Source organism: Aotus nancymaae, unplaced genomic scaffold (assembly GCF_030222135.1).
Source record: "Aotus nancymaae isolate 86718 unplaced genomic scaffold, 86718_ANA_hifiasm-v0.15.2.pri h1tg000019l, whole genome shotgun sequence".
Taxonomy (NCBI): domain Eukaryota; kingdom Metazoa; phylum Chordata; class Mammalia; order Primates; family Aotidae; genus Aotus; species Aotus nancymaae.
The window spans coordinates 43,858,070-43,867,174 of NW_026988431.1; positions in this window are offsets into that span (position 1 = coordinate 43,858,070).

A 9,105-nucleotide genomic window follows, 5' to 3' on the forward strand; every position below is an offset into this window, starting at 1 on the left:
AAAAATAGTAATGTACTTATACTGGGATAATTTCTACACTGCCTAAGTGAAACATGGTATTTGTTAAAACCTCAGAAATTTAGTACTTCCCATCCAGGAATAGTAGAGGATTGATTAAATATGCCAGAGAACTCACTGGCTAGTGAGGAAAATGCATGAAGCTATTGAGACCCCATATTTACAGACATGCGCTCATGAGGCTATGAATGTATACATTTATACTGAGTCATATAAAAATACTCAAAGTCTACAGTGCATATGTGTTCATCCTGGTGCCTGGAATTCTGTGGACAGAGAAGTGTTCTGTTCTCTGCAGAGCCTGTCACTAACTCACTGTTTGAGTGTCAGTAAGCTACTGTGGCCTCAAACAGTGGTGTCAGAGGATAAAACTAGTTATCAGCAAGGTGCTTGGAAGGTCTCAGAGAATAACCTTCTCTCTCTCTCATATTATTGCACAAACATAGGATGTGAAGATATTATTTGTTAATATTCCAGGTAATTTTAAGGATTTTGTGCGAGTGCAGAAACACACACACACCCTACCCACATACATATGCAAATTGAAAATGGAGCCAGGATGCTTATATGCATGGCATTTCAATAACCTCAGCTGTAGCTGAGTTTTTATCCACTGAGAGTAACCTTGTGCTTTGAGATGGACTCAGAATAGTCATGATATAAATTTTCAACATAGTGAATAATAAATTGATCTAAATATTACCTCAAAGTATTCACACTACAAATTAGTTCTAAACTAAACTTCTCTGAACTCTTTGATGTGTGTTTGCGTGTGACAGAGTCTTGCTCTGTTACCCATTGGAGTTCTCAGCTCACTGCAACCTCCCCATTCTAGGTTCAAGTGATTCTCATGCCTCAGCCTCCCAAGAAGCTGGAATTACAGACATACGCCACCATGCCCAGCTAATTTGTTTTTGTTTTTTTTTTAGTAGAGATGGGGTTTTGCCATGTTAGCCAGACTGGTCTCCAACTCCTTATGTCAAGTGATCCGCGCGCATCGGCCTCCCAAAGTGCTGGGATTACAGACATGAGCCACTGTACCTCTCCTAAACTCATTTTTTAAAGTTAGTTTTAAATGATCATTTATTGCCATTTGCAGTAAATGTTACAATATAAACAAGAATGTGACATGTCTATTTTCAAGAAATTCTATCTAGCCCGTAAATATTCACTCCAGATAAACATCTGAAAAAATATATAGCTCAGTGGAAATTGAGCTGCTGATTTCCTCCATATCCTGATAAATTGATCCATTCAGAAGTGAGAAAGTATTATACATTCAGGAGGTTAAAGCACTGTTATCAATTTTGTTTCTCACAATGCTAAGTTAAATATGTAACTGTCTTTATAAGCTACACAAATAAGCAAATGAGAAATCAGAAAAATATTCTATGATGAAAGAGAATTAAAAATTAAAAACATTGAACATAATACCATAACATGCCACATTCACACTGAAAATCCTTCATTTATTCATTACAGTTACTTGTCTAAGCAGTTCCCTACTGATTGTAAGGATGCATCCCAAAAGTTGGAGATTAGAACATATACAGTATATCCTCAGGATCCATATTAAATTTGGTAGTTGAGCTTATAAGATATGCCTTAGAAGCCTGTACCTAACCTATGATAGAACTGGGCTAGCCTTGGAACCTCAGCACTGGTTTATAACATTGTTATTAAGGAGAAATGCATTTCAAAACACAGCTCAGGAAGTCACTCAACACCCTCCCTCCACACTTTCATTCCATTTGGGACACAAAAGGAAGGGAACACATGGCTGAAGAATGCTCTTGCACTCCAGAGGTGAGCTGGCCTGTCTCTCTCTGCTTGTTGTTTTTTTTTTCCCAATTAACTGTATTTTGTTTTTTTTATTATAAAAGAAACATATGCTTGTTGTTTTAAAAATTAGCTTTCTCTCTTGTCTTATTTTTCAAAATCTTCCTAGCATTACCACTTTTTGTTTTTTCTTTTAGATGAACAAACTTTCTATTCATCTTACTGATTTTTTAAATATATCTTGTGGGGATTGTAATTGAGATTGCATTTGATTTCTAAAATATTTCAGGAAAAAATAACATTTATATAATACTGAGTCTTCCTGTAAGATCTCAACATACATCTTTCCTTTTTTTTTTTTTCAAAGTTTTTAAATGCCCCTCAGAAGAATTTCCGACGTTTATTCTTACAGAAACTGTACATTCTTGGCTGGGCATGGTAGCTAATGCCTGTAATCCCAGCCCTTTGGGATGCCAAGGTGGGTGGATCACAAGGTCAGAAGTTCAAGACCAGCTTGGCCAAGATGGTGAAACCCTATCTCTACTAATACAAAAATTAACCGGGCATGGTGGCGGGCACCTATAATCCCAGCTACTTGGGAGGCTGAGGCAGAGAATTGCTTGAACCCAGGAGGTGGAGGTTGCAGTGAGCCAAGGTCGTGCCACTGCACTCCAGCCTGGGTGACAGAGCGAGACTCTGTCTCAAAAAAAAAAAAAGAAAGAAAGAAACTGTGCATTCTTTATTAAATGTATGTCCAGGTATTGTAAGGCTTTGTTGCTGTTATTATTTCGTTGCTACTATGATGGGGAAATCCTCATCATCACATTTTCTAGCTAATTATTTTTGTGGGAGAAAATAATTTTTATATAACTAATCTAGTCACATTGCTGAAATTGCATATTGCTTATTTTAATTCTACATCAATGACTTTAGGTTTTTCTACATATTTAATTACATCTTCTGTTAACTAGTGATCATTTCATTTTCTCTTATGTGCAAAGACATTTGTAATTCAAAAAGTGCCTTAATGAATTTATGAAATTGGTGTGTTGGAGCTGGCTCAGGCTCATATTGTTCACAAGAGCTGATTGTTATATTTTCAGGATTTTTGCAAGCTAGCTGACAGACATCAAGTTGGTAGCTTGAAATCGGTAATGGGTGGGAGTATTCACATCATGGTAATAAGCAATGGCTACAAATCAGAGCTTCTCCTGCTACCCCCACCCCACTGCAGCACCCCTAATTGGTTGTCAACCATTTACTGGCACATCACTGAATTTACTCCTATTATATCCTAGATTAAAAATAAAACCAGGCTGGGTGCGGTGGCTCACTCCTGTAATCCTAGCACTGGGAGACTGAGGCAGGCAGATCATTTGAGGTCAGGAGTTCAAGACCAGCCTAGCCAACATGGTAAAACCCCATCTGTACTAAAAATACAAAAATTAGCTGGGTGTGGTGGCACACACCTGTAATCCCAGCTACTTGGGAAGCTGAGGCACAAGAACTGCTTGAACCTGAGAGGTGGAGGTGGCAGTGAACCTAGATCACACCACTGCACTACAGCCTGAGCGACAGAGCCAGACTCTGTCTCCAAACAACAAAAACAAAATCCTTGTTTTTAAAAGCTTCTAGAGGTGAATACCCAGATGATAATTAAAATTCAATTCAGTGCGTAACAATCTTATCAAAATATTCTTCCTTACTTCTACGAGCATGAAAGAGATGATACTGCACAGTGGCTAAAACTCTGGCGTTGGACCTGAACTTGAATCTGAATTTCACAAATTTTAGCTGTGAGGAAATGCAAATCAAAACTACAATGAGATACCACATCACACTCACTAGGATAGCTTAAATAATGTTAATAAGAATGTATAGAAATGGGAACCCTCATACATTGCTGATAGATTGTAAAATGATGCAGCCACTTTGGAAAATAGTTCAGCAGTTCTCAAAATGTTAAACATAGAGTTACCATATGATCTAGCATTTCTTCTCCTAGAAGTAAACCCAAGAGATCTGAAAACATATGTCTACACAAAAACTTGTACATAAATGTTTGTAACAGCATTACTTATTATAGCCAAAAAGTGGAGACAACTCAAATGTTCATCAGCTGATGAGTGAATAAACAAAATGTGGTTATTCATTCAATGGAATATTACTCAGCAACAAGGAGAAATGAAGTATTGATAAACACTATAACATGAATCTTGAAAACTGGACATTAGTGAAATGTCCAGAATAGGCAAATCCATACAGAAAGAAAGTAGATTTGTGGTTACCAGGCACTGGCAGGGGTGAGGAGAAATGCAAGGTAAGAGCTAACGTGTACAGGATTTCTTTGGGGGTGATGAAGATGTTCTAAAATTAGATAGTGGTAATTTACAAGTATATAAATATGCTAAAACCCACTGAATTTTATATTTTAAAAGGTTGAATTTTATGGTATGTGAATTATATATCAATAAAGCTGTTATTAAATATATATATGTTGAATGACCTGGAACAGATTATCTAATAGCTCTAAGTACTGATTTTTTATCTCTATAGGGTTCTGTGAGCCTTTATCAATAGATATGTTTAATAAATGATAATATATAATCACTATTTCATGAAAATAAAAACATGTAAAATATTTGTATTTATTTAAATATTTTTATATATAAAATATTACTGGGTCAGGTGCAGTGACTAATGCCTGTAATCCCAGCACTTTGGGAGGCCCAGGCAAGTGGATCACTTGAGGTCAGGAGTTCGAGACCGTCCTGGCTAACATGAAACCCCCTCTCTACTAAAGATACAAAAATTAGCTGGCTGTGGTGGTGCATGCCTGTAGTCCCAGCTACTCGGGAGGCTGACGTAGGAGAATTGCTTGAGCCCAGGAGGTGGAAGTTATGGTTAACCAAGACTGCACCATTGCACTCCAGCCTGGGCAACAAAGCAAGACTCAGTCTCAAAAATAAAAAAAAAATTAAAATAACACCATGCTTGGCACAGAGCAGGTCCTCTGACTATGGTAGCCATTACCTTAAGTTCTTTATGCTACAGCAGACTTCCTTTTTTATGTCTTTTTTACAGTGTACAATAGCTAGCTATTCTCCTCTACATAATTTATTCATCTTATATTTGAAAATCATAATTATTAAGCTACCTCTCAGTTCACCTGTCTTTATGATGAGTAAACCCAGATTTACGACACTTACTTGACTGGTAACTTTACATTTATCTGCTTGACTTGATTAATGTGTGTCCTGCACTAAACCATGCATGGCCTATGCCTGTTGTAGTTCAACCCTGAGTCACCAGTGCTAGCCCATAGCCAGACACAGTTAGAGCTCAAGAAATAGTTGTTTAATGAATAAATAAACAGCTATATCTATTTATCTTATGAGTAGCCTTCCCGTAAAAGATGTTTCTCATTGAGAGACAGGGTGTGGAGAGAAGGCAGGACGTCATACAGGATATAGGTTGTCATATCTGAATCACCTGGAGTGATTTTTTAAGTTAGCTGACACCTTCTCCCCAGGGCATACCATACCAGAGCTTGCAAGGTACTATCCCAGGGGCAGCAAGGCCCACCTCACCCAAAATACACCTCAAATAACCAGTTACTGGTGATGAACATTTCCTTAATACAAGCTAAAACCTTTCATTCATAATCAGAGATCAAGGTTAAGGTACGAATACCTTCAGCCAGTGTGATATGATAGAAACACCCCTGACTGAACTAGGAGTCAACAAAGCAGGACTTTAGACCTGCCTTGGCTTTGGAAATGGGTAGATGACAGGAAGGGAAGGGGGATAAGTACACAAGTACACAGGCTGCTGAGAATCCAAAGGCGTAGAGAAGCAGAGCTGGGGACAAGCACAAATGGGATAAGGTATTTAAGGCTTCATCTTCATAATTTTGCTACCATCAAGCCTACCCTCTCTTGGGCCCATCTGCTTTCTCCTATCAAGGTGAAAAATGTGCAGGTGTACTGACCCACCCAGTGATGTACCAAAAAAATAAGCTGAGAGATAGTTTATTATATGCTACCCTAATTCTTACGTCCCAACACGTGTTAGTTGCTTTCAAATAGAACCCTAACTGCTAGTTCCTGTTCACCTTTTGATCCAGTCTGATTCTCAAGATCTTATGCTATATTTATCCTCTACTTTCCTTTTTCCTTTCTGTGGAGAACAGGATCTTGCTCTGTTGCCCAGTCAGGTCTTGAACTCCTGAGCTCAAGCTATCCTCCCGCCTCTGCCTCCCTAAGTGCTGGGATTACAGGCATGAACCACTGTGCCTGGCTATACTCTACTTTTGACCTTTTAAACTGTAAAATATAACAAACAGTGCATAGAATACAAATGTATGGTTCAATGAATTTCATTTGTAAAGTTAACACCTGTGTAACTGATACACAGGTTACATTATATATTACGTACATATATTATATGATGTATTATATATTATATATAAGTATATATAATATATAAAATAAATATATATAAGATGTTACATTATTTTTATTACATGTAAGTTAAACCTCAACAGGTATGATTTTTTTGTTGTTGCTTTTGTTTTTGATTTTTTTTCTGAGAGAGTCTCTCTCTGTCACCGAGGCTGGAATGCAGTGGCTCAATCTCAGCTCACTGCAACATCCTCCTCCCAGGTTCAGGCAATTTTTGTACCTCAGCTTCCTGGGTAGCTTAGATTACAGGCGTGTATCACCATGCCCAGCTACTTTTTGTATTTTTAGTAGAGATGGGCTTTCGCCATGTTGGCCAGGCTAGTCTTTTTTTTTTTTTTTTTTTTTTTTTTTTGAGATGGAGTTTAGCTCTTGATACCCAGGCTGGAGTGCAATGGCGTGATCTCGGCTCACCGCAACCTCCGCCTCCTGGGTTCAGGCAATTCTCCTGCCTCAGCCTCCTGAGTAGCTGGGATTACAGGCACGTGCCACCGTGCCCAGCTAATTTTTTGTATTAGTAGAGACGGGGTTTCACCATGTCGACCAGGATGGTCTCGATCTCTTGACCTCGTGATCCACCCGCCTCGGCCTCCCAAAGTGCTGGGATTACAGGCTTGAGCCACTGCGCCCGGCCGGCCAGGCTAGTCTTGAACTCCTGGGTTCAAGTGATCCACCCACCTCAGCTTCCCAAAGTGCTGACATTACAGGAGTGAGCCACCATGGCTGACTGATAGGAAATGATTTTTAAAGAAAAAAAAAGAAATGATAAATTGTAAACACCTCCGAAAGCCCCTACTCGTAGCTCCTTTCCAATCACAACCTCTATATTCATCCCTAAAGAAATCATTATTCTGACATTTATGATATTTATTTTTCTTACTTTTATTTATGGATTTACCTCCTAAGTAATCATCCCTAAAAAAAAAAAAAAAATAGTTTAACTCTGCCTCCCTTTGAACTTTACATAAATAGATTCATACAATATATATTCCTTTGTGTGGGATCTTTTCCACTCAACCTTGTTTTTAAGCTTCATCCACATTATTGCCTGTAGCTGTAGTTTCTTGATTTTCATTTATGTACAGTATCCTAGTGAATGAATATTCCACAATTTTCTTATACATTTTACTGTTAAGGGATGCTTGTTTCTGATTTCGGGTTTTCATGAGTACTAGTGCTATGAACATTCACGTACATGTCTTTTGATGTACATGTGCACTTATTTCTGTTGTGTGCATACATAAGAGTAGGATGTTGATAATCTATCTGGTGGTACGTGTAACTTCACCTTTACCAGATAATGGAAAACTGTTTTCTGAAAATGATTGTCCCAGTTTATGTTCTGACAGCAGTGTATGGGATACTTGGTACTATCAGACTTCAATTTTAGCTGATCTCATGAAAAGTAGAATCTTATTCTAATTTTAAAAAGCATTTTTTTTTTTGAGACATAGAGTCTCACTCCTGTTGCCCAGGCTAGAATGCAGTGGCATGAGCTCAGCTCACCGCAACCTCCGCCTCCCAGGTTCAAGCCATTCTTCTGCCTCAGCCTCTTGAGTAGCTGGGATTACAAGCATGTGCCACCATGCCTCGCTAATTTTGTGTTTTAGTAGACAGGGTTTCTCCATGTTGGCCAGGCTGGTCTCAAACTCCCAACCTCAGGTGACCCGCCCACCTCGACCTCCCAAAGTGCTGGGATTACAGGCATGAGCCACCGCATCCAGCCTAAAATGCATTTTTAAATGCATGAAAAAAAAAATCCATGTTTTTGGGGGGATGGGGGTACACTTTCTTTCCTAGTATTAATTCCTTCTGAACACATCTCTGATGATTTCTTTCCTACTTGCCAGAATGAATTCATTATCAATTTCTACATGACAAATTATAGCAAAACTTAGTGGCTTAACACATTAAACATTATCTCACACCCCCATGTGTATAGGTCAGGAATCAGGCAGTGCCTTAGCTGGTTGGTTCTAGCTCAGGATCTCTCATGAGGTTGCAGTCAAGATGTCTGCCAGGGCTACAGCCACCTGAAGGCTTATCTGGGGCCCAAGGATTCTCTTCTAAGGTAGCTCATATACGTGTCTTGCAAGTTATGGCTGATTGTTGGCAGGAGGACTCACTTTCTGCTCACATAGGCATCTCATAGGGCTACTCAAGTGTCTTCATGACATGGCAGCTGACTTCTCCCAAAGTGAGTCATCCAAGAGAAAGACCAAAAAGTAAACCACAATGCCATTTCCTATGTTGCTTGGGCTGATCTCTTAATTCCTGACCTCAAGTGTTTCTCCCACCTCGACTTCCCAAAGTGCTGAGATTACAGGTGTGAGCCACTGGGCCCAGTCAATGTCCTGATGTTAAAAATTATATTGTGGTTATATAACATGTTAACATTTGAGGAAGCTGGGTAAAGAGTATATAAGAATGCCTTGCACTTTTCCTGTAATTTTTTCATAAATCTGAAATCATTTCAAAGTGAAAACAAAAATAAAACTATTGTATCTGGATATGAAATAAAATATAATAAATATGTCTTGGCCAAGCACGGTAGTTCATGCTTGCAATCCCAGCACTTTGGGAGGCCGAGGCAGGCAGATCATCTGAAGTCAGGAGATCGAGACCAGCCTGCTCAACATGGCGAAACCCATCTCTACTAAAAATGCAAAAATAGCCTGACGTGGTGTGCACACCTGTAATCCCAGCTACTTGGGAAGCTGAGGCATGAGAATCGCTGAACCCAGGAGGCAGAGGTTGTAGTAAGCCAAGATTGCACCACTGTACTGCAGCCTGGGTGACAGAATGAGATTCCATCTCAGAAAAAATATACATATGATCAGTGAAAAAA